The sequence below is a fragment of the Ictidomys tridecemlineatus genome, chromosome 4 (genome assembly GCF_052094955.1).
Source record: "Ictidomys tridecemlineatus isolate mIctTri1 chromosome 4, mIctTri1.hap1, whole genome shotgun sequence".
In the NCBI taxonomy this organism is placed as follows: Eukaryota; Metazoa; Chordata; class Mammalia; order Rodentia; family Sciuridae; genus Ictidomys; species Ictidomys tridecemlineatus.
In genome coordinates this window covers 181,132,389-181,158,448 of record NC_135480.1, presented here as the reverse complement: position 1 = coordinate 181,158,448, position 26,060 = coordinate 181,132,389, and positions in this window count along the sequence as shown.

Genomic DNA, 26,060 nt, shown 5'->3' with positions numbered 1-26,060 from the left:
TCTGGGAGTACTAGAACCTGAAGGAGGTGGAATCTTTTGGGTACCAACGCTCATTGGAGGCATACCACAGAAGGGAATTTTGGGACCTAGGTTTCTTACTCTTTCCCTTTCCTTCCTTGTTCATGATGTAGACAGTTTTTCTCTGCCTTGACATGATGTACTACCTTGCCAGAGGTCCAAAGCATAGGATCTTCCCTTCAATCTTGGACTGGACACTCCAAAACCATGAATCAAGTAAACCTTTTCTCTTATAAGTTATCTCAGGTATTATTTTAATGAAAAACTTAAAAAACATGATTTAATTTATGCAAACATTCTGTTTCCCTGAAACTGTAGTAAATGTATGCAAATTATAAATTGGTTAACCAAATGCTTCAGGCTATAAGCAATATTTCTGTTTCAGCATATATTTGTGAGATCAAGCTAATTAAATTTTAAAAGACATATATACTTACACTGACAGATATAGGCTGAGAAACTGCAAAGCCCCAATAGCACTATGCACATAGTTTATGTTAAGATGCATCCTTAAAAGATATACCAGAGCAGTTCCCTTGGAAGTGGTGCAACACAGTAACAGAGATACATTTTAAAAACTCATATTTCTAAGATACAATTTGTTCTCTCAGTGTGTTTATTCATTTGTTCATTCAGCCAATTGTAAATGAAGACACATTTAGGATAACATTGATGAAAGTTATTTAAAAAACAAGCACCATGTGTGTGTGAATGCCCCATGATCCTAGGTTGGCCAAGGGTATGGGCAGTATCTCACCCAATCATCTGCAAGGTGTGGATCTGAAAACTATCATCAATAAGAGATATTATGGGATAAAGCTCAAATCAGAACCATTCGACTATGCAGCCAATCGCTAAAGTAATCCATATATGCCACAGTAAAAATGGAAATCAGGAGAAGTACATGATTGGTAAATGGAAGTAGGCTCTTAAAGAAGACATGTAGACTAGCCAGAGACCCTCTGCTATTTAGAAGACAATTCAATCAGTTCTATGCAGTGGTTAAGTAATGAACAAATCAACCAAGTTATATTAATTCTACTGGTAAACCAGAATTAACCAGACTACCAAAATAAAGAGGCAATTTCACATACCAATCACTACTGCATAATATTACAATTAAACAAATGTTGTTCTCAACTTTTACCTTCTTAAAAACAAAGTGTCATTCCACATTTTTGTGAACATTTAATTTTTCAAGGTAAACTACTTGCCATATTGCCTTTGTATTGCAATTATAGTATATTATATTCACTCCACTTTCAAGATCCTTTTTTGGTTTTTTACTTCATTTTTTCCCCACACATAGAGCACAGATTAATAAAGTGTGAGAATGAAAAATCTGATAGAATTTAGGAGGGTGATAGTAAGGGAAAAAAACTAGATCTGAAAATCACTTACGTTATACAACTGAAAATGTGAAAACTGGGATGGTTAAGATGCATAAAGAGTGGGAATAGGAAAGAATCACTTAAAACTCAATGATTAGGAAATATACTTGCAAAGAGCCTATGGTATTCACAAGAAGCAAGAGAAATTAGTAGGGAAGAAACTTGACAAAGATGGAATCCTACAGTGGAATTACTGCAATACTATGCTCCCCAGTTCAATTCTCAGAACACAGATAATTCACATTTATATATGGGACCAATTTTAATTGCACGACTATTTCTCTCCTATTACTCTGCTAATTTTCCTTCTTCTATTAATTTGTTCATATTTCCATTCGTATTACAGTGTGTATCTCTGACGTGCTGAGTTTTAGCTTGAATTAGTACTTTTACTACTTCCCAGCTAAAACAATATCTTACAATTCAGATCTTTCACCCCTTTCATATGTTGCTTGTTTTTCTACAATTTTTTTTTACCTTTAAGTGCAGAAAATATCATAGAGCAAGAAATTTTATTATCTATTTAATATATCACTTTTCAGACCTCCTGTATTTTCTTATACAATATTTGAATGAATGCATATTTTTTAATAAAACATATTATTACTACACCTGTCTCCTACTATCAGGTATTCATGTTGCTATGTAAAAGAATCATTAAAACTGATATTCTTTTAATAAATTTCTACCACTTTCTAAGAATCGATTTAAAGAAGGACTTTTCTGGATGAAAGTGTCTAAACTTCTAAAAGGCTTTTGAAACACATTTCCAAATTGATCTTTAGAAATGCTATACCAACTTATACTACATCTTTGTGCAGAGGACTGAATATTATTCTTCATACTAACATATTGTATATTTCCATTCAGTAATTACATTGAAATTAAATTTCTTTAATAAGAATATATATTTTTTGTTTTTATCTATTTTATTTTTTATTTGTGAGTCACTTAACTGTTTTATCTATTCTTATTTTTCTGTATAGGTTTTTGAAAAAGTAATACACATAAAAGTACAAAAAGCAGTTTCCTAAGAACACTAAAAATAAAAGTTAATATTAAAAATTTTAAACAAAAACAATTGCTGTTGGTGTTACATATAACCTCCTGTTGACATTCTTCACCTCCTTGTTGTCTTTCTCCTCCTCCTCTTTCTCCTAAATTTCTTTACAATATTCTATGGTTTGGTATAAAAAAGGATATTAATAGAAAAACTGTGATGTAGTCCTTGTTATAATAGGAGAAAAAGAAAACTATTGGAAGCTATACAGTTCTTTCTTCTAAGTTTTCTCATATTATTCTCCTCAAGATGTGATGTCTACCCTAATGCACAACAGCTGGATAAACCAAAATAAACAAGTCTAAGGACATGTGCTACAAAATTCAAATGAGTAAAATCACAATTATTTAATGTCTTATACTCATTTGATGTTCATATATCATAATATAAACAAGTAATCTCATTCTACTCATATAAATAATTAATGCTAATTTTCAATGACTATTAATTCTTAAGAAGAAAGCACTCTAATGTTGCCTTAAGAGTCAATAGAAATCCTGGAAGTTCAAAGTTGATGTTGTAAACGTATGTACCAGAAGTTTGCATATTATTTAAACATCACAAAGCATTACATTAAATCCAAATAACATATTTGCTAACATTTCTTGTTGTAGAATGGATGATCTTAGTAATATTTAATAAATAACAGCTTACTCAATAATGCATATAATTCTTATTAATGCATGCCTTTTAGTAGCTGTTGTAACCTTCACATAGAAGGTTGCCTCTAGTCAACTAGAGGAAAGGGAATGTGCTCTTATTTCATGAGCCTTCATATATAGAACCTCATGACTGAACCTTGCCATTACAGATGAGCTGCCAGCTATCAGCTAGTTTTAAAACAGGAGACTAAATGGATAGAGAGGAAGGATATTAGCTTAATCTACCAAAGGCAGGGAACATATTCCACAAACCTCCCAAGAATTGTTTCATCACATAACCTTAAACCTTCAGGGCCTCTGGATTGAAATAGCTTTATATGTTTCCTATTTAGTCAGCCATCCTTCTCTCCTAGCCACTTTCTTTCTTCCTTTTTCTTTTTTCTTTCTTTTTTTTTTTTTTTGTACTGGGGATTAAACATAGTACTCTTTACCACTGAGCTACATTCCTACCTTTTTTTTTATTATTGAGATAGGGTTTCTAAGTTTCTCAGGGCCTCCATAAGTTGCTGAGGCTGGCCTGGAACTTTCAATCCTCTTGCCTCTGCCTCCAGAGTCACAGTGATTACAGGGGTGTGCCACTACGTCCCTGGGCACTTCACTCCTGGTCCTGACAGTTCCTCTCCCCATGGTTGACTCCTACTCATTTTCCCCTTAAATATCAGCTTCTTTCTCTACTGAGTAATGGTCTCTACTTAACACACACAAAAAGGGAAAATTTTCTTAAAATAACTGTTTTGAGATTGATTAGAGAAATTCTGCTATTTTCCATTTACTTTCTGGTAAAAATTGTCTTTGAATAACCCAAGAGACAATAGTTAGAAGCATCCTCTTAGAAGAATGAAATTTTGGCATCTCCATGGTGAAGGCAGGGTGCAGGGAGGTAGAAAAAAAAAATAGATAAAAACAGCCACAAGTAGAAAGATATGCTTTTACAAAAGAGGAGATATAAACACTAAATGTTTTCTCCATGTTTTTGTTCATAATCAAGAACTGAATTTTGATTTTAAATATTTGCTAATCATTTTTATATCAATTTGCTTACCTCTAATTATGTGCCAGAGAGAAGAGGGAAAGGAGAGTTTGGCTTGAGGGTTACACAGTTGATTGTGAATAGTCTTGAGTAAGAAAGAGGGCATCACTAAAAACACAATATCATGTTTATTTTAGGAGATACATTATAGGTTTTATTAAAAAGTCATGACATACCATGGCTCACAGAAATGTCAATGGACTACAAAACAATGAATTATAAAATCCAAGAGGAGCTCAGTGTGGTGGCACACGCCTATAATTCCAGCAGCTCCAGAAGCTGAGGTAGGAGGATCACTAGTTCAAAGCCATCCTCAGCAAAAGCAAGGCTATAAGCAACTCAGTGAGACTCTGTTTCTAAATAAAATACAAAACAGGGCTGGGGCCCTGAGATTGCAGCTCAGGTAGAGCGCTCTCCTAGCACATGCAAGGTGCTGGGTTTGATACTCAGCACCACATAAAAATAAATAAAATAAAGGTACTGTGACCAAGTACAAAAAAAAAATCAGGGCTGGGGATGTGGCCCAGTGGTGGAGTGTTCCTGAATTCAATCCCTGGTACCAATCATCATCATCATCATCATCATCATCATCATCATCATCATCCAAGAGGATTTTATCTTGCCATGAAATATGACCTGTTTCTGCATTAAAATGAGGGGGGGAAAAAGAAAGACAATAACTAGCTTTTAACTGCATTCAATGTTGAAAACATTTTATATACATGTGTCATCTTATTGAATGTTCACAGCTATGAAATTTATGTTCTGTTTTAAGAATAAAGAAATTGAAGCTCAAAAGATAATTTTACCACAAATCTTGGAAAAAGTAAGAAATACACTTGAAATTTGAATGCTGATCTACAATGCTTGTGGCTTTGTAACCATGTCCAGGGCTTTATAACACCACAGTGATTATCCATTAACAAGCGGTTTTTGTGGTACTAGGGTAACCCAAAATAAACCAGAAATTATCTCCCTTAACTTTCACCACTGATAGGCATGCTTCAAGGAGTTTGGAAAGATACAAAATGGACAACACATATACTCTGTCCTTAACAATTAAAATGAAACCATTACATGATATTATATATTTTAAAGGCTTATTTCAAAAAATAGAAAATTATACTGTAACAATTACGATGACAGAAATGAATACAAAATGCTTTGGGAAAAATAGTGGAAGTGGTTAATTCTAGAGAGGAGAAATGGGTACAATTCAACAGTGAAATATCTGCCCCAAAGACGATTGAGATCTAATTATTTATCAATAGAAAGAATATTTTAAACAGAGAAAGTATATGAATAGTTGATAGGAGAGAGACTAACAGAAAACATAAGCAATATATCATAACCATACATAATTATTTTCTGGAAAGAAGCTGCATGAATTAAAAGGTATAAATATAAATAATATCCACAAGAAAGAATGCCTTGAATGTTAGGATAAGCTGAATTTTCTTTTCTCATCATTGCAAATTTATTAAAACAACTTGAGCAAAGAATGGACAGTTCTAAAACCTATAATTTAGAATGGCTTCTGTAGTCATTTTATTTATCATCTACTTAAAAGGAGTTGGGATATGATAGCAGAAGGGCTGTCATGCTTTAAGAAAGTTATCACAATCATCAAAAAAAGAAAATTAGGTCTTGAAATAGGGTTATGTCAGTGTAAATGCAAAGGAGAATGCACTCATGAAAAACATTGAAGGAAGGGAAGAAGTTGCTCTCATTAATATTTCCCTTTTTAGCAAACTTTAATAGTCAGCTGGACGATGTTTTCAATATGGCTTCTCAATGCCTGCTCTCATTTAAGATTTCAATCAGGCAGTTACTTTCTGGTAATAAAATGACATTTAATGTTATAATGACGGGCCTTTCAAAGAGCTGTCCTTAATGATTGAGTTGATGCTCAGTAATGAGCAGATCTGCATTTAACACACTATGCTTAGTTTAATGAACTTTAATTTTGGCCAGAGCTGAGAGTATTAAATCAAAGCCATGACATTGAGTCTTGACTAGAAAAGTTTTCAACACTCTTCCATAAATATATATTGAAGAAGTATTCTTCAGTGGGCTGTAGGAAGACATTTCTTGCTTTTTCTAAGCTTTGTAGTATCCTTGTTTAATCCCTGTTTAAATCATCAGCCTTCACCAAACCAATTAAGAGGCTTTCCAACTAGAAATAAACCTGTTGCCCTCAACTCCCTAGGTTCATGAGAAATGACTTCTGAAAAATAATACAAAAGGGTGGAATTGAAGCAATATTTTCTCCAAGTTATTTAAACATAATAATAGTTTCATGATAAAATTCGAAGGAAAAGAAAATTATATAATTTAAGCAGTTAAAGATATTTGGAAAGTGTTGCACTATACTTCCTCCCAATTCTCTCTCCCTCCATCTCCACCTTTCTCTTTCGCTCTGAATATATGTTTTCAAGTTAATAATTTCAACAGAATTTTTCTTGTAATCTATTTAGTCTTTATTAAATCATGTATATCAGGCAACCAAGAAGAAAAAGAAGAGAGTTCATTCCAAAGAATCCTATTATTTGTACACGTTTTTTGTCAAAATAAGGTAATGAAAACTGTATCAACATTAATAAACCTCTTTGAAGAAAAAGAAATAATTTAGCTACCACTCGAAATGTCTCCATCTAGTTGTGTTCTCCTATTTTCCACGTGAACACATAGCTTTTAGTTATAATTGCAGTGTGAATGCAATTTTTTATAGGATGTCCTTCTTGTAGTATTCCTTTTAATATATTCCATATTCTAATAAAATCTCAATATATTTACATTTTATTGGCTATGCAGTATTTTATTTAAATATTTCCTATTATGTTTAAGTTTTATTTCTTGGTATATATAATGATGATAAAATGGAAATTAGATACCCTACAATAAACATCTTTATGCTCAGAGATGTCTTTGTTTTAGGGATATTTTAAAATATTCTTTTGTTAAAAAAACAAGTGACATGGCTTTTAATGTGTCCATCTAAATGATTTGGTTGTATGGAGAATCTAAACTCATTTCTTTTTTTGCATCTAGATATAGCTCTAAATGCTTATTTTATACATTTTTATGAACAATTTCAAACATATTATCCTTGCAAAGAATGCCCATTCAACTTTACAACAATTCTCAAGAGAACAGCTCTGTCTTCATGTGTGAGCTCATGTTAACCAATCTTTTGGAGTAAATATTCTAGACCCACAGGGACATACCGACCCAAGGACTTAAAAACAGTATGATTTGTCCAAGAAAATGAAGCTTTTAATAAGTAACCTAAAACACAAACGTGTTCTGGAACTTGAGAAAAAACACTATGGAATAACTGAGAGATTAAACTATGAAAAATGGCTTCTGTGAAAAATGCAGCTACTTAACTTCTCATGAAGATAGTGTGACGTTTTAAAAGCAGCCCAATATGTAGGGTACAGAAGGAAGAATCCCAATGGAAAAATTATGATTGTTACATAAGTTGAATATTTCCTAGGTGTACTTCAGTTCTACTACTTAAAGTGAGAACTGCTTGAATGTATAGATTCTAGTCATAAATTATAACAGTATTAAAGAGAACCTTTTCTGGTCAACTGATCCAAAGATTATTTGGTGTTAAAAGAATTATAACTCTGTCAACAGAATTCACAGTAATGATGTACAAACTACCAAAATATTTGGCTTTATTTTATTAATGTAGACGGCTTTTCATGATCACTCGTACCTTAAAGATGATGCTTGGCTACAATGAATGATTTTTGCCTTTTTACCTTTAATAATTATCACTTTACCTGATACTAGAGTAATCCATCCACAATCCAGGTGTCTGCATAGACTTTTCCAGTCTCATTTGTATTTTCAAAGCTATTAAACATGAACTTTTAACAGCCATTAAAATTACAGTTAGTGTTACCTCCTACACTGCTGGCTGGGATTCAACAGCTCACATAAGACTTGGTAGCTTGGCATGACTGTGAAAGCTATTTGCTGTTTAATTACAGAATTAAAACTTTACTGTAAAAGTTCTTCATCTAAGTTAGCTCATCAAGCTCTAGCACATGTCAGTAATGAGCTTAAATCACAGTGCTTCTTAGAATAAATGACAGATTTCTACTAGTAAGTATTTGGCCTTGTATAGATTTACTTTGATTTTAGAATGGACTGTATGTCTGTGATGTTTACTTTTCCCTGTCAGGACCCATTCTTATAATAAATGGAATAGGCTGGCTATCATTCTGAGCATGAAAATATTGGGACTCATCTGTGAAACAAAATCCTGGACTCTCACCATGTTATTCTGGAAGAAAATATGCTTTACTAATTGAAGTTTACTTTGAATGTTGGAGGAATCCTAGAGACATTCTACGTATGTTCTGGGTTCTGTATCAAAAAGTCTACTAACTTCACATTCCAAAACTATGGACATTCTGAGTCAATCCCTCAGAAAGAAAGGGAAATGGAATCAAATCTAATATCAATCAGAACAAAACAGAATCATAATCCTATAGTTTAGAAATAAAGTTCTTTACTATTTATTTAATTTCTAATTTGTCTTTTTCTCCAATCCAATAGATGAATGGATAAATCCAATCCAATAGATGAATGGATTAAAAAAAATGTGGCATTTATACACCATGGAGTATTACAAAGCACTAAAAAATGACAAAATCATGAAATTTGCAGGGAAATGGATGGCACTAGAGCAGATTATGCTTAGTGAAGCTAGCCAATCCCTAAAAAACAAATGCCAAATGTCTTCTTTAATATAATGAGAGCAACTAAGAACAGAGCAGGGAGGAAGAGCAGGAAGAAAAGATTAACATTAAACAGAGACATGAGGTGGGAGGGAAAGGGAGAGAAAAGGGAAATTGCATGGAAATGGAGGGAGACCCTCATTGCTATACAAAATTATATATAAGAGGTTGTGAGGGGAATGGGAAAATAAACAAGGAGAGAAATGAATTACAGTAGATGGAGTAGAGAGAGAAGATGGGAGGGGAGAGGAGGGGGGATAGTAGAGGATAGGAAAGGTAGCAGAATACAACAGTTACTAATAGGGCATTATGTAAAATTGTGGATGTGTAACCAATGTGATTCTGCAATCTGTATTTGGGGTAAAAATGGGAGTTCATAACCCACTTGAATCTAATGTATGAAATATGATATGTCAAGAGCTTTGTAATGTTTTGAACAACTAATAAAAAAATTTAAAAAATTTAAAAAAAAAACAGTGACAATGTGCAAACTGGGGCTAATGCAGAGATACCTCTGACTAGACAGAAGGTTCTAGAAAAAGGAGTAATGAGAGATTAGGGTGGAAAGGTGGGGATAGTTCACAAAAAAAAGTATGGGAAAGGGAAGGGAGCTACTCATCGTGAAGGCCCTACCATGCACCTGAGCCAGGTGCTTCTCAACTGTTTTCTCATTTAGTTCTTCAGAAAAGGTGGTACAGCTTAGTGCTTAAAAGCCCACACTCTGGGATCAACTGTCTGGGTTCAAATCTCAGTTTTGCTAATCACTGTACAACTTTGGAAAAGTTACCTAATCTCTCTGTGCCTCTCCCATCTGTAGCATGAGGATGATAATGGCAACAATCTAACAGGGTTGAAGCCAGGAAAAAAATTTAAAAATAAAGACTAAATATAAAGGCTCTGGATTCTTAACATCATGATTCATATTCTGGTTATGTTACTCTTATGTCAACTGAGCAATTGAACAATATATCCATGGGCTGGGTATATGGTTCAGTGGTAGAGCACTTGCCTAGTATGCACAAGGCCCTGAGTCTAATTCCCAGCACTCAGAAATAAATAAATAATGCATCTATACCTCAGTCTCCCCATCTGCAAATGCCATAATAAAAATACTCACTTCATGGGTTTGTAAGTATTTAAGGAGCTAATATATGCAAATATTTAAAACACTGTCTGGAACACAACTTGTTCAATAAATGTCATTACATAGCATTTTTAATAAAGTTCCAATTATGGCTTTACTTTTATTTAACATCAGAAAGCATACTAAGAATTAACATGTGGAAGAATTTTCAAAATGGCAGAACTTCTAGTACCTGAAATATGGTTAACGATGGTAGCTTTGGAAGAATTATTATAAGGAAAGTTTCTATTCTGTTAAACTAAAAATCCATTAGGAGTTGGGCTGAAAACAAAATTTCAGAAATTGCATTTCTGCAGCTATTGAAGACATAACTAAGACATTAATTTTTCTCCCATAATGCTCCATGTAGGTTTTATATTAAACCTATATTAAGGATTTATCTGCCTAATGAGAGACATCAACCATTCTAATATTCAGATTGTTTTTTGATAGGACATTTAATTGAACCATGACCTGCTATAAAGACTTTCAACTAGTATTCCTACTTCCCTGTTATTTTACAGTCCTCTCAAAAGCAAAGTACCAAATTTTTATTAATGTACAAAATATTCAAGAAGGTAAGAGAATTACAAACTGGGGGGGGGATGTGTACGCATGTGCATGTGAGCACAGTTTGTAATTCTCTTACCCTCTAAGCAGAGCAGGGAATAATTTTCTGGTATTTAAGAGTTGTGAGTGTGCTGAAAAGATAAGCCTGTTGTATTTTTATAGCAGGTAAGAACACTGTCTTGTGAATATATAAGGGCAGTTAGCAGTTGTGCTCAAATGTAATGTGGTATGGAAAGGCCACAGAGTGAGCAGTAAGTAAATGCAGATGCTTTTAAAGACAATGTGAAGCACTGTTTTACTGTGGTTGTTATCTTCTTGCAATTATCCTGACTAGTTTTGTGTCGCTTTAACTTCTTTTTTAAATTCCATGCATTCTTGGTGCTAATGTTCTAGTGTTCAAAGAATGCTGCATATCCAGATGGGTCAAGAATCCCTGCTATAGAAGGTCACATGTAGACACACACACACACACATACACACACTACACACTTTGAGTCAGATTTGTCTTCCAATGGTAAAATATCCAATTTGTGTCTTCAGATATGGCACTGTGGTCTCTCTGAGTCGAGGCATGATGATATGTAAGGTTAGTATAATAGCTCCCAAAGAGAAAGATTTTTTGTGAAATAAAATAGATGAGACATTGCATGTAAATATATCTGTGAATAGAAAGAAATTTTTTTAAAAAATGATTTCAGAAAAGGGTCCTAGGGATCTTAACACAGAACTCTGTGGCAGGGCATATAAAACAGATTGTTACAGAATAATAGAGATTTAGGGACCACAGAGCTTGAATGCTAAAGGACAGGCATTACAAGTCTAATTAGTTGTCATGTTCAAAGCAAACAGGTACCAGTCTTAGAAGCCAAGTGTACAGAGTTGTATGAGTTCCAGTTAGCTGACTGCAAACTGATCCACCCCATGGGCTATTACAAAAGTTGCAGAAACTCCAGGAGAGATTTTGTACTCATCTAAGATTTGGGGATGAATATCAAATATTCTATTAAATCAAATGTGGCCAACCTCCAATTTGAAACAAAATTTCCTAAATCAGAATTGATTGGAATAGCCAGAATAGATAACAGATGGTTTACTTAAATGAATTTGGCAGGAAATGATGCTATAGATGAACTCCAACTACTTTTTATCAATGTTTACTCTGTTCCTAAAGTATATATGTAAATGACCCTGAGAAGAAAGAAAAATTTAGAAGTATGCCTTTTTATGAATAATGATTTAACTTAATATGCTTGATCACATGTAGTCTTTATATCTCTAAAATATTTTAAACATACTTCAGTAGTAATATTTTGGGGATAAATTTTTATACCTATTATTGTAGTTAATATGGAACATGCACATCTGATAGAAATTCAAATTAAATATCTTTTAAAATATCCAAGTAATTTTTTGCTAGAGTAACAACATGCACTCATGGTATATTTAATTATCATTTGTCAATTCACAATCCTGTTATCCAACACTCAAAAATACAAATGTAAACGCACATGGAATGCCGAATTCATCAGACTGAACCTCAACATTCTAATTAATTAATTCAAGAAGTAATTATTTCAAGCACTTTGGCAATAGTAGGGTAGGGACCTCCAACAATTCACTCCTCCACAAAAAAGTAATGCTGGGGAAAAATGCTAAAAAAAAAAGTAATATTTTTTTAAGTCTGGAAATTCACCAAAGGCTTCCAACAATTTAATCAGAAAAACATAAGAATCTCAGTAAGAAAAAAACAGTTTTGTGGCATTTTTACTCATCTATTGCTGTCCTCCTCTCTTCAACTCCATTACATCCTTGAAAATCTGCAGCTTCAACAACTAAAGAAGCTGTGAAACAGAGCAGCATCGCAGTCTCAGGGGCAATAGGCTTGGTGTAGCCCACAAAGCCCCATGTCCAAGGAGCTGTGATTTTTTTTTGCCTTTTTATTAGCTCTCTGAAAAAGCCTCGCTTGCAGGCTTGTCCTTTATCCTACTCTGAATTTGTTCAGAGGAACAAACTGATTCTCCAGGACTAGTGGCCAGCAATTGTTTAATATCACAATGGCCTTAGGCATTAACACCAGTTGGGTTAAACATGAAGATGCCCAAAAGTTTAGAAGAAAATTGAGGGAATAAAATTAACGTCATTTTAAGAAATCTGTGTCTAATTACCATCTGACTAATAAACTGATCCAATAGAGACACCAGTCATCACACATAACAAACACAAATATTTATCATTAGTCCCAGAATAAAACCCTCAAATTGTAACTTTTCCAAAAATATTGTGAAGTAACCAGGAGAGTGAGAGGATATAGAATTTTCCTATACAAACATTTTTAAAAATTACGCCTCTGTTTTTCTCTCCAACTGTTTAGCACTGCTCTCTGCTCTTAGGGCTATGACTGGCTTCTCCTATGCAATACCTCCTTTCTCCTTTCTCTCTGAGGTCTCCATCCTTCCTCCAACAGTTTAAACCCTTCTCAATGTATCACAGAAAGCAACATGGCTTTCTCTACTACCCATCTTGATGTGCAACCCCATATTTGAGAATTAGGTATGCCCTTTGTCCAAAGTATTATTTCTTTTTATCACACCAAAGTTTGTTCCATCAGAAAAAGCATCCCGATATTTTTTTTAAATCTATTTTCTACTTTGTTTAAATCCTTATTGGTCTCTCAATACTTTTACAAATAAAAAAATATCATTTAATCTGTAATATATGTTAAGGTGTATACAGTTATATTTGTGTCTATTACATCCCCACATTAGGAAGGCATGTAGCAGAGTTATTATTCTAATACTTTCTTTAGAAACAATATAAAATGCTAAAGTTAAGCACTGTACCATTTCTTCATTTTCAGCAATTATACTGCAGATTCTAAGGAAAAAGTCTTAATCCAAGAGGTCCAATCCTTTCCCATTCAAATAGTATGATTTTATCAGAGCTAACACCTTCTTTCTTTTCCTGCTTTCTTTTGCATCAAGAGCTTTCCTATCATCTCTTTTCCTCACAGAAGTTATTTTTATTTATTTATTGTTTATTTATGTTCATTTCAAATAATAAAATATAAAACTGTAAAACATAACAAGATCTGTATTCTACAAACAACACAATAATTTTACTGGTTCTTTTAAGTTATACATGACAGTAGAATCTATTCTGACATAATTATACAAGCATGGAATGTATCTTATTCTGATTCTGACCCCATTATCTCTCTTAACCCTTCCTTTACCCCTGTTCCCTTTCATCTACTAATCTTTCTGCCATTTACCCATAGTTATTTTTTATTTATTCTAATTTGTTATATAAGACAGCAGAATAAATTTCGATTCATTTTATACATATAGAATACAATGTTTGATGTCTTCAGTTGTACACAAAGTACAGTCACACCATTCATATATTCATATATGCACTTAGGGTAATAATATCCATCTCATTCCCCCATCTTTCATACACCCTGCTCCCTTTCCTTCTACACCTCCTCTTTGCCCTCTCTAAAGTTCCTCCATTCCTCCCATGCTCCCCACTCCCTACCATCCCCATTATGGATCAGCATCCTCATATCAGAGAAAACATTTGGCATGTGACATTTGGGATTGGCTTACTTCACCAGCATAATATTCTCCAACTCCATCCATATACCTGCAAATGCCATAATTTTACTCTTTTATTGTTGAATAATATTCTACTATGTATATATATCACATTTTCTTTATCCATTCATCTACTGAAGGGCATCTATGTTGGTTCCACAATTTAGCTATTGTGGATTGTGCTGCTATAAACATTAATGTGGCTGCATCCCTGTAGTATGCTGTTTTTAAGTCTTTTGGTATAAACCATGGAGTGGGATAACTGGGTCAAATGGTGGTTCCATTCCCAGTTTTCCAAGGAATCACCATACTGCTTTCCATATTGGTGGCACCAATATGCAGTCCCATCAGCAATGTATAAGTATGCCTTTTTCCCCACATCCTTGCCAACACTTATTGTTGTTTTGTATTCTTAATAGCTGCCATTCTGCCTGGAGTGAAATGAAATCTTAGAGTAGTTTTGATTTGCATTTCTCTGATTGCTAGAGATGTTGAACATTTTATTCATATATTTGATGACTGTATATCATCTTCTGAGAAGTATTTGTTCCGTTCCTTGGCCCACTTATTGATTGGGTTATTTGTTTTTTAGTGCTCAGATTTTTTAGTTCTTTATATATCCTAGAGATTAGTTTTTTATCTGATGTGCATGGAGAAAAATTTACTCCCATTCTGTAGGCTTTCATAGTTTTTTTTTAAATTAATTTCTTGTGAATATACACAGCAGTGAGATTCACTGTGATGTATTCATAAAATTATATAGGAAAATTGCATCAGATTCATTCCACTGTCTTTCCTTTTCCTATTCCCCCTCCCTTCCTTTCATTCCCCTTTGTCTGATCCATTGACTTCTATCATTCACCACCCCGCCCCATTATTGTGGGATAGCTTCCTATATTACAGAAAATATTCAACTTTTTTTAAATTTTTCCCATAAAACTTGTACTTCAAACCTTATCTTTCTTTCTGTTTTCACTTCAGTAGAATTCCCTGTTTTAGGCAGTCAGTCCACCCATAAACCCTAGCATCTCTGGTTTTTAGTATGACAATTCACAATATCACTGATTCAAATAAACAATCTAACACACATGGACAATACAAATCTTTCCATCTCCAGGAGACTCAGAAAGTAGTTATAAAATCATAATAATGTAAATTCAGAACATTGATTTACTCAAAATTGTTATAAAATTATTTTAACATGATTATTTATTGAAAATAGGGTTTATTGTGAAAGTCCAGTCCTCACTACACATATGAAGAAACCAAAGTAACTGTCTATAATAAACCATGAAATAATGACACAAATTTTATATTAAGGCATAAAGGTTAATAATAAATGAGAGATCTAAAAGTTTAAAGAGTTTGTCTCTGAAAAGCACAACTTCAAATAAGTAGGAGCAAGAAACTACTTGTCTTTATTATTTTATTTTTATTGCTATCAGTTTTATAGAAGTATTTGATTCTAAAAAGTTTTATCTAAAAAATGTCAATTATCCTCCACAAATGTTTGATAGATATTTTATTTTTAAATTTATGTTTGACTTATACAAGATCCAATATAAAAAACTAATGACTATTCAAATGTAACTTAAAATTATTAGATACTCTGAATGATCACTCCAAGTAACTTAATGCTAACAGCTCCCAAAATGCAGCTCAAAACTCAGTCTGCCTTCTGCAAAGTAGGAAACTCAAATATCATCCATTCATCATACCAGATCCAAGTTCAGGAACTCTAGTTTATGTGAATTTCTCCTAATCAGTTTCAAGTGCTACCCCTTAGAGTCCAATAATCTGTAGTGGAATGATAAAATTTACAGGGAAATTGTAAGAATCATGAATCTATATTAGGAAATAGCATTTCTTTGAAAAGCATAAAGCAAAATACCTTTTGTACACATAAAATAAGTTGGCTGACATTCAAAAGCTATGGGAATCTGTAACATTTCCTTCTTGAAGGCTAAAATAGAGAGTATGCAGGCAATTGTACACATACACAAACACAGACATATAATGTCAAACAAGTGTATTAGACTATGAACATTTCTCATGTCATATATTCCAGAAATTAATCACATATTAAAATAAAACTTGTTAACTAATATTTCAAATAGATAACAGTTTTGCTCAAATATTGATTTCTCAGCCCTCTGAGCAAGCAAGTGAACAGTCTCATCTTTGTGAATCTTGGTGTGTCATACAATCATTGCAATTTACTGTGTATGCCACAATGTGAAAATTACTGGGAAATAATACATACCTCAGTAAATTCCAGAAGAGTAATAGTTCAAGCTGTATTATCTAACTGTTATATAATAAAAATTGAAATGGCCATATTTTCTCAATCCTGAACTCTGCCAATTTTCTCATTTGAGATCTTCTGAGATTAAGATAAGTCTTACAGTCACTTTTAAAATGTCGTGTACTAATGCAGAGAGAATGCAATCATAATATAATAATGGTCAATTACTGTGAATCTGTTAATTAGAAATGGTTTTAACATATCTTCCACATAGTTGTCTCTTCAACTTAGGTATTTCTAATACTAATATGGTAGGATGGGATTGTGACCCTAGGTTTCAGTGATATCACCAAGAAAAAAGTGTATGAACTGCACTCAAAATTTCAAAGTGATGTGCATGATCACCAAAGCAGAACCTGAAAATGAAAGTTCTGAAAATTAATTTGGTAAGTCTAAACTTATTTGGTAAGTCTCAGACCTTATGAAATATATGGAGAAACTGAGAGGAAGATTTTTAAAGGACTGTCAGTGTTCATAGAATTTGCATAGGATAGTGGGGGCATGCTTTTTAACAACAAAGGTTCGAAAAAATTACTCTAAGTATTTGGTATGTTTAACCTAGAGCTTGGGGTAGAGGTAAAACGTCTTCATGGACTAATTTGTGATTTTATTTATAAGTCCAATTTCATTCACTTGGACTCTAACACAGAAAAGAAGTGCTTATGTCTGAAATGATGGAATTTTGAGTCAATAATTTATTGAGGCAAAGGATGCATGAGTTTTCCCATGGGACAGACATGGGCCATGTAAGAAAAAAATTATCCTGAAGTTGCTTTACATTGTGTCCAGTGTTACATTCAGGAGGGATGAGCCTGCCTCAGCAGAAAAAGCTGGAAGTGAACAGCCAGCGCCTGAAGGGCAAGAAATCTGCTCTGGCAATCAATGGGAAGAGATGAATATGCCTCATGGCAGAAGGAGAGAAGGATAAAGCAGACTAGAGGACTCAATTTAAAACACCTAAAAATATATATAAAAGCCAGTTCTAGAACACCTCAACAGAACTAACAGAGTAAGACACTATCCACTGTACCTCCTCCTATTTGGCCAGTTTCAACCCTTAGAGAGACAAAAAGACACTAGAGAATAGAGGACACAGAATGAAAGTCCACAATATATCTCTTTTCACTTCCTATTTTAAGCAGGCCTGGAAACTTCAAATAAATTTTAAATCTGTATTATGGCATTTATGTTAATTAGTCTTTTATTTCTGTGACCAAAATACCTGATAAAAACAATTTAGAGGAAAAAAAAGTTTATTTGGGCTTCACTTTCCAGACTTTCAGTCCATAGTTGGCCAACTCCATTGCTCTTTCCAGAGGTGAGAAAGAACATTATGGCAAATAAGTGTAATAGAAGAAAGCTGCTCAAATCATGGCAGCTGGGTAGCAGAGAAAGCCAGGAAGGGGGCAGGAACAGATAAAGTTCAAGGACATGACTCCAGTGATAGACCTGCTTCAGCCATGCCCCATATGCCTACAGTCACTATACCATAGTCCATTTGAATTTTTAATGCTCCAAATGGATTAATCTACTGATGAGGTTACAGTACATATGAACAAATTATTGCCTTTTAAAAGCTGTATCTCTGAACCTTGGTGCATTGAGATCATGCTTTAAAAATATGCCCTTCTCAGGACATAGAGCCAAACCATAACCACACTGCAATGGGTATTTTTCTGAACTGAGACTTTTGTTAATAAAAATGTTTCTTATTGCCTAAAAGGAGGAATAAAAAGAATGACACTTACTCCATATTTCACATAAGAGGGAGGGTATAAATAGTCACCCAAAGAATGACATGAATCAGTAACCCAGTATGGGTAAGATCAAAGTTAGTTTGATTGTATCCTTTTAGTCTACAAATACCACTAAATAGATATTCAAAAGTACCTATAGACTATTAGAAACTAGTAATAGTAGATCAAGTATCAAATCAGGAAGGGTATATCTATAGAAGGTACTTTTATTATCTAGTGAGAAAGAGCTAATAAACTGAATTTCAGCATACTTTTTAAGAAATAATGAAGGGGATGATAATGTACGCAAGGAATAAGTTGAAAAAAATAAAGTTAAAAGTAGAATCTAAATAATAGTTAATTAGATAAATTAGCTAGAGTTTTATCTTTGAGAAAAGCAATAACATGGTCAAATTTCTAAACTGTTTATCAGACATGATGTAGAAAAAAGTCACACCTAGGAATGAGAGGGGTCATATTAGTAGATAGTTGGAAAGCAATTAAAAGTAATAGGATAGAAACACTTCCATGATAATCAACATGAATATATTCAAAGACTTTCTTTAGAAAAAGAAATTGATTACCAAATCAGACCCGTAAGTTAAAATACAAAGCTGATAAATAAACATGGAAGAATTTCAAGGTATATCAAATTGCTATTTTAGAACTAAATATTGGAATTCTCTCTCTCTCTCTCTCTCTCTCTCTCTCTCTCCCCCCTCTCCCTCTCCCTCTCCCTCTCTCCCTCTCTCTTTAAAAAAAAGAATTAATTTTAAAATAAAAAAATTAAACTAAGTATAAAGCATGTGTGATCATAATTTGGGTTCTTTTGAGTCACTGTTTTTTTTTCCAACCACAATGTATTAACAGAAGTCTTTCCCCAATTAAACAACTAAAAATTCTGGATAAAAATTGAGGAACAATAATTTCCAGGCAGTGGACAAAAGATAGTGGAAAAGCATGATCTCTGTGAGAAGGAAACAAATGAAGAGACCCCATCCCTGTCTCAGCTCACTTCCTGGAGTGACTTCAAGCTGCAGGCCAGGCAAATGAAAGCCTGTGTGCCTAAGTTGCAGGGAAAAAAATGTTAAAATTTAGTATGGCTCCAATATCCTCAATTTGCAGAGCAGAGTACCACAAAGAACAAAGCTTCTTTGGAAGAAGAGAGTGAAATACAGAGTGAGAGTGAAAGTGAGAGAGTGAGAGAAAAAGAAACTGAGGAGAGTTTCCCATGAGTCTTCAGCTAAGCTGCGAAAACTTACCAAAAGCCAGGAGAAAGCAGACATCAGAGATGTTAACTGGGTAAGAACAGTCATTTCAACAGATGGTATTGGAACAATTACATAGCTCCACGTAGGTGCAAAAAAGAGGATGTTCAATTCTTCATGAATCATAATAAAAAATGATGAACTTCATGTGGATCATAGATTTAAATATAAAATACAAAATGACAAACTTCTGGAAGAAAAAAGAAAAAAAAATCTTGCTGACCATGAATTTGGCAAAGGATTCATAAATGAATCACAAACCACAAACTGTAAAAAAGAAAATAAAATAATTTAGACTTTATCAAAAAGAAATTTTTTTAAAGCAAACAACACTTGATCTTTAAAAGTTAAAAATACAAAAGTGATAAAGGTAATCTACAAGCTGGGGAAAAAAGTTAAAAATACAAAAGTGATAAAGGTAAGCTACAAGCTGGGAAAAAAAAATGTCCAGATATGTACTAAGAAAGGACTTGTATCTAAAATATATATACATACACACACACACTCTTCAACTCAATTATTTAAAAAAATAAAAAATCTAAAATTGGAAAAATTTAATAAATAGGTCATTTAACAATAGCTGTAGCCAATATGCCCATGGAAAAAACGTTTGACTTCATTAGTATTTGGTCCAATTCAATTTAACACTGCACTGAGATGCTAATCCAAACACACACACCAGTATTCATCAGGGAGATGGAAATAGGAAAGACATATGAATCAGACATAACTTTCCTATGTTCACACATGAATAAATGAGCAATGTAACTGCACATCATGTTCAAACCCAAGAATGACATCCTAATTAGAATAAGTTACACTCCATGTATGTATAATATGTCAAAATATATTCTATTGCAATATATAACTAAAACGAAGAAACAAAATAAATAAATAAAATTTAATGAAGTGAAAAAAGTACTCATCTGGAAGAAATGAAAGCATATGTCCACACAAAAGCTTACAAACAAATATTCATAGAAGTTTTATTTATAACAGCTGAAAACTTAAAAAAAGTTCCTCTACTAGCACAAATTATAGTATATTCATAAAATAAAATACCACTATTCAGCAATATAAATCAATAAAATATAGAGAAGCTGGATGAATGTCAAAATAACTAAATATATTTTTTAAAAATGTTTGCCTGGGTAACAATTTAAAATGCTTGATTTCATTTATTTAAAGCTCTAGAAAATGAAAACTACATAATCTATGGTAAGAAAACACAGATCCATGGTTTACTTTAGAGGAGAGAACAAGAAGTGGCATGGGATTGGATATGAGCAAGATGAAGTATCATTATTATCAAAATTTTAGTGATGTATTAATATGTCAAAACTCCTAAACTATATACTATCTATGTGTGGGGTTTATTGTATGCCATTTATAGCTCTTTAGAACATTAAAAAATCATTCTTTCATCTTTTCAAATAATAGGTAATTGTCCTATTATTAATAATTAATAATAATGTCCTATTATTAATAAGTTTTTAATGTAAGCATAGAAGGGACAAATGGATAATTCTACTACATATGTTACAAAACTATTTAATGCTCTTTCTCAACCACGTATTATCATAAAAAGATATGAGCTCATTTCATTTATGGGTATAGATGTAACAATCTAAAATAAAATATTAGCCCATTGTTATTAAAGAATAAGCAAAGAACTTTCATCAAATAAAATTTATTTTGGAAATACAAGAATGATTCAATAAAGCAATTGTTTGCTGGAAAAAAGCAAATAAGTATACAAGTGGATGCTAAAAAGTTATTTAAAAAAATTTCTTTTGATAGTTTTCTTGAGGAAAACAAATTTTACTTTCCAACTGACATGCCAGCAATAATGTCAGAACAAAATTATGAGAGCCCTTCACTTGAAAAAACAGAACAAAATAAAATTACTAATTATTAGTTTGGATGACTCAATAATCTATTAACACTGTAATATGATTAAAGTATTTATTTTTAAATCTTAAAGGGAAAAAGTAACATCATAATTTTTAGGATATCAATTATTTACTTTGAAAAGCAATTTAATTCAACTAAAAATAATTCATTTTCTTTAGATGTAAGAAGGAAATCTAGTAACATAGTTTTAAACAAATTAAATACATCAATATTAATAGCTTATGGGGCCAGGCACATTTATAATAAGAAGGTTGAGACAGGAAGATCACATTCAAGGCCAGCATAGGGAACTTAACAACTTAACAAGACCCAGTTTCAAAATTAAATAATAATAATAATAATAATAATAATAATAATAATAATAATAATAAAAGGCTGAGGCTGTAACTCAGTGGTAGAACATCCCTGGGTTCAATCCTTAGCACTGGATTTTTTTCCCACTGAGCGGAGGGGGGGGAGGGGGTGGGGGTGATGGTGATGGAGGGGGTGGGGGGGTGGGGGAGTGAGGGGGTGGGGGGGTGGGGGGGTGGGGGGGTGGGGGGGTCGGGGGGAACTATCTGTCTTATGGGCTTTTCATGTTGTCATAAGAAGCACTGGTACCAGACTAACTTTCCCAACATAAACAATAGAAAAATGGGTAAAAATGGTTGCACCATTTGTTTTCAGACATTATATAACAGCAGGACTATGATCTTTAAGAAAGGAAAGAAACAGAATAAGCCTTGATTTCAGACTTCATACCTGGAGGCACCTTCTAGATACCAGGACAACAAATATGTAAATCACAGTCTGGCTGAACTGCAGAGCTAGGCAGTGGAGTCTGGAAGAGTTTTGAGGACACGGTGTGAAACACTTTGAAGACTAGAGCCTCCTCTGAGATCTGCAAGTGATTCCTTTATTGGTGAGCTTATCCAACATTTTACTCACAAAAGGTACATTTTATTCAAACTACAGTGGGACTCAATAAACAGGATTCAAAATAGGCATTATTATTGCTGTATGTATATACATGACTGTATGACCAATGTGATTCTGCAACCTGTACACTCAGAAAAACACCCCATCTGATTCAAATGGATGATATGTCAAGATCATTATACTCTCATGTGTAACTAATTAAAACAAATTAAAAAATAAATAAACAGGATTCAAAATTTTTAAAACTTTTTATATACCAAGGATAATCTATTAGAATATCTCATAAATTATTTTTTAAAAATCAAAGCTCTAAGAGTCAATTCTAGATGAGTAACTTAGGATCTTTTTGAACAAATATGCCAAATATTTTTGTAAAATATTAAGATTATTTGAATGAATTAAAAAATTGAAAACATATACCATGTTTTTTTAAATCACAAAGTGTGAAACCAATACTTTTTTTCGTCCTAAACAGGAACTGATTTATCCTATGAAAGATCTTTCCTTGTTCCAAGTTGTTTTGCGTATCCACATTAAATATGGCTGCTAAAAACACATTAACTTTTTAAAAATACACTTAACAGAGCTTCTTTGCAGGGTTTGTCTCTTTTGTAGTAAGATTTAGGCATGTTAACTGACCATTGTACAAGGATTAACAATGAAGATTGATAAAACTGAGGCTTAGAAATCACAAAATTTTGACAGTTCATAGAAATTTTGAGTGTATAAAATTACAAACTTAAGATATACATATTTTAATCATTCTGTAGTTAACTATTTTACATAAAACTTAATAAGAAAGCTAAAAAGCTATTTAAAAACACAAAATGATAGACATCATAGCAAATTCTTCATAATATTTAAGTACTGCTGTTCTTACCCCCTTTCCTTACTTTACATAAATTTCTTATCTTGAAACAATATGTGTTGGATGACATTTCATAAATACCCACACCTTGAAATTCATCAATTCAGAAGTAGCAGTCGACATTGTAATATAGTTCTAGCTACATTGCTCAAAAGTTTTTGTAATTTGCAGATTCAAACATAGAACAAAAATAATTCATTAATCTTTGCCTACATATGGGTACTTAGAGCTAATAAGACTGAGTGCATTATAAAAATTAACTTTAATATTTTTTATTCAAAGTTAAGCAAACCTGTGTATTAGATTTTAGTGCATCTATTTTTATCACACATTAAGGCAACATCTATATGAGGTATTAGACCCAAAATGAGGCAGTTAAATTACTTCTAAGAGAACTGGAAAAATGTTAACATCTATCAAATAAGGCAACAATGAGGTGTGACATGAAGCTTAACACTCATCAAGGAAAAGTTAAAATATGCAACTTCAAGATAAAAAAAAAAACTGGGATAACCAAGGAAAAATAGACTAGTATTAGGGAAATGTAAAAATCTAGGAAGAAGAAAATTCAAATACTGTCATTAATATCAACTTTGAAAATACCCAAAGCTCACTTACTTCAAAAACTCTATTATACATAAATAAGCCTTCCTCTGCATGTTGATTTTGACAAGCATACAACCTAGCACACCCGTGTCTCCTGCTGCAGTAATATAAACATAAGATAGTAATGAAAGAAGAATAATTCATAACTCAGAAGTCTATTTCTATATTTGCCAGTGTTGGCTTCTTAAAGGAGTATGGATGTTATTTAAATGATCAAATTCAGGAAAATTTGGAATGGGAAATAATGGTGCTCATAAGTATATACATTTCCATATTTCATGCCCCCAAACTGTGGAACTTCATTTATATGCCCATAAGCTTTTATTTTATACCCAGACTCAGGAGAAAGTTTACTTCCTCTGAGGAAAAAAAAAAGAATTATATAGGAAGCAATGCATACTTGCATTCCTTCCACATAAACTGGGTTTGAATAAAGACCAAAAAAATTATTAGGACTATTCAAAAGTTCTAGTTTATGAGATTTCAGGTGCAAATATACCTACTAGTGTTCAGAATTCAAAATGTGAAAGAGTTGTTAAATGAATTCCCTCCCTCTCCCCTGCCCCCTGGAATCTAGTTTAATACCAGGAAAGAAGGAAATTTTGTAAACACACTGCGCAAAATCAAGAAGTGCTGGTGATAATGGACAATGGTAACACTTCCCTTAGTGTCCCTCCAGGCATGAGATTTTGAAAAGGAAGATCTAGAGCAGGAGATAAAAAATCAGTTCAGCAGAAAATAGCGCGGTACATCAAGGATCTGAAAGTGCCAATTTTTCTGAAGCTGAGAGAGTATATGAATTCAATAAAATCAAATGTAAGAGGTGGGCAGGATTCAGATCATGGAAGGCCTCCTGGACAGTGCTAAGAGTAGGTGTGAAGTGCAGTTATGAAAGATGAGCTAGGGGAGCAATTTGATCCAGTTATTTTTCTTCACTATAAAACCTGAATTCAAAGTTCAACAATTTTAATAGAAAAGAGGAAGAGACAAGGAAAGCGCTAATGGTGAAGGCTATAGTCTAGACACAAGCCAGTTCATTGTTGCCCCCTCTTCTCTTTTATGCATTGCTGGTTAAAAAGAAATGCTCTGAAAAATCAGAATTTATGTCCTAAGGGTGTGTGTGTGTGTGAAAAGTGCCAGTATAGATAGAGGAGAGGATATTCTACAGGAGAAAAATGGTGGAATGGTGAGAATATGTAGTAACTGAATCCATAAAATGTGTGATGTGGACAACTGCCTTAAAATTATCCAAATAATCAGGAAGCTAAGGCTATTGGCATTACATTAAAACTTCCTCAAGAGTTAACAGAGGTCCAGTATTCTCCCAAACTCCATCCCTGAGTGAAGGTAAGAGGACTTAATTTGGCATCTTTGCACATCATAAAGGATCATGGAGAACCTTTAAAGCTGGAACAACTTAGGAGGTAGCATCAAGAGTTCAAATATTAATATCTTGGAAAATGTTACTCTGTAAAATCGACCATAAGTTTCAGGGAACAGGTCCTTAGAAGAGAGTTCATGATCCAGACATGGACTGTGGAGCCCAAGTCCTTCATAAACTTTGTAGCAGTTTTGTCATGGACGTTAGCATTTGATCAAACTAAAAGCAATTCTTCTAGAACATCCAAAACTCAGGTCTTCATGCTTCCCTAGTGCCGAGGGCCATTGCCAAGTAGGAATGACGCATCGAAATTTCCTTGCCAGCGTACCCCATGTTACTTAGAGGAAGGACTCTAGGAAATGGACTTGCCTTGGACATTCGCTGTGACATTGCATGTATGTTTGAGAAAGGTGACCCTGCTCAAGGACCAGGGTGGATCCAGGTTTAGGGTGTATCCTGCAGGTTTTAGGAAGTATCCCGCTCCTTGGGTTTAGGGTGTTCCCGGTTTAAGACAATCTGGGTTTAGGGCAGTTCCAGGTTTAAGGTTATTCCTGCTGGGAATAGGGTGTATCCTACTGCCTGAGTTCCCATTGAGTTCTCGTGGAATTCAGAAAGTATTTGGGATAAAGAGCCTGGGGGAGTACCTGTATTTTGCAGCAGAACTTGGATTTCCCCAGAACGTGTTTGTAGAGGGCCGGTGTGAGTTCGGGAATAAAGAATTGCTGTTTCAATCTACAAAGCTGTGAGTGGCTCGTGATCTTGTGCCCAGCCAGACTGTGACACCCTAGAGCTTTCATAGTTACTTTTCCTATAAGCATATATTTCCCCTAATTCAGTCCATAAGATATATGAAGAAA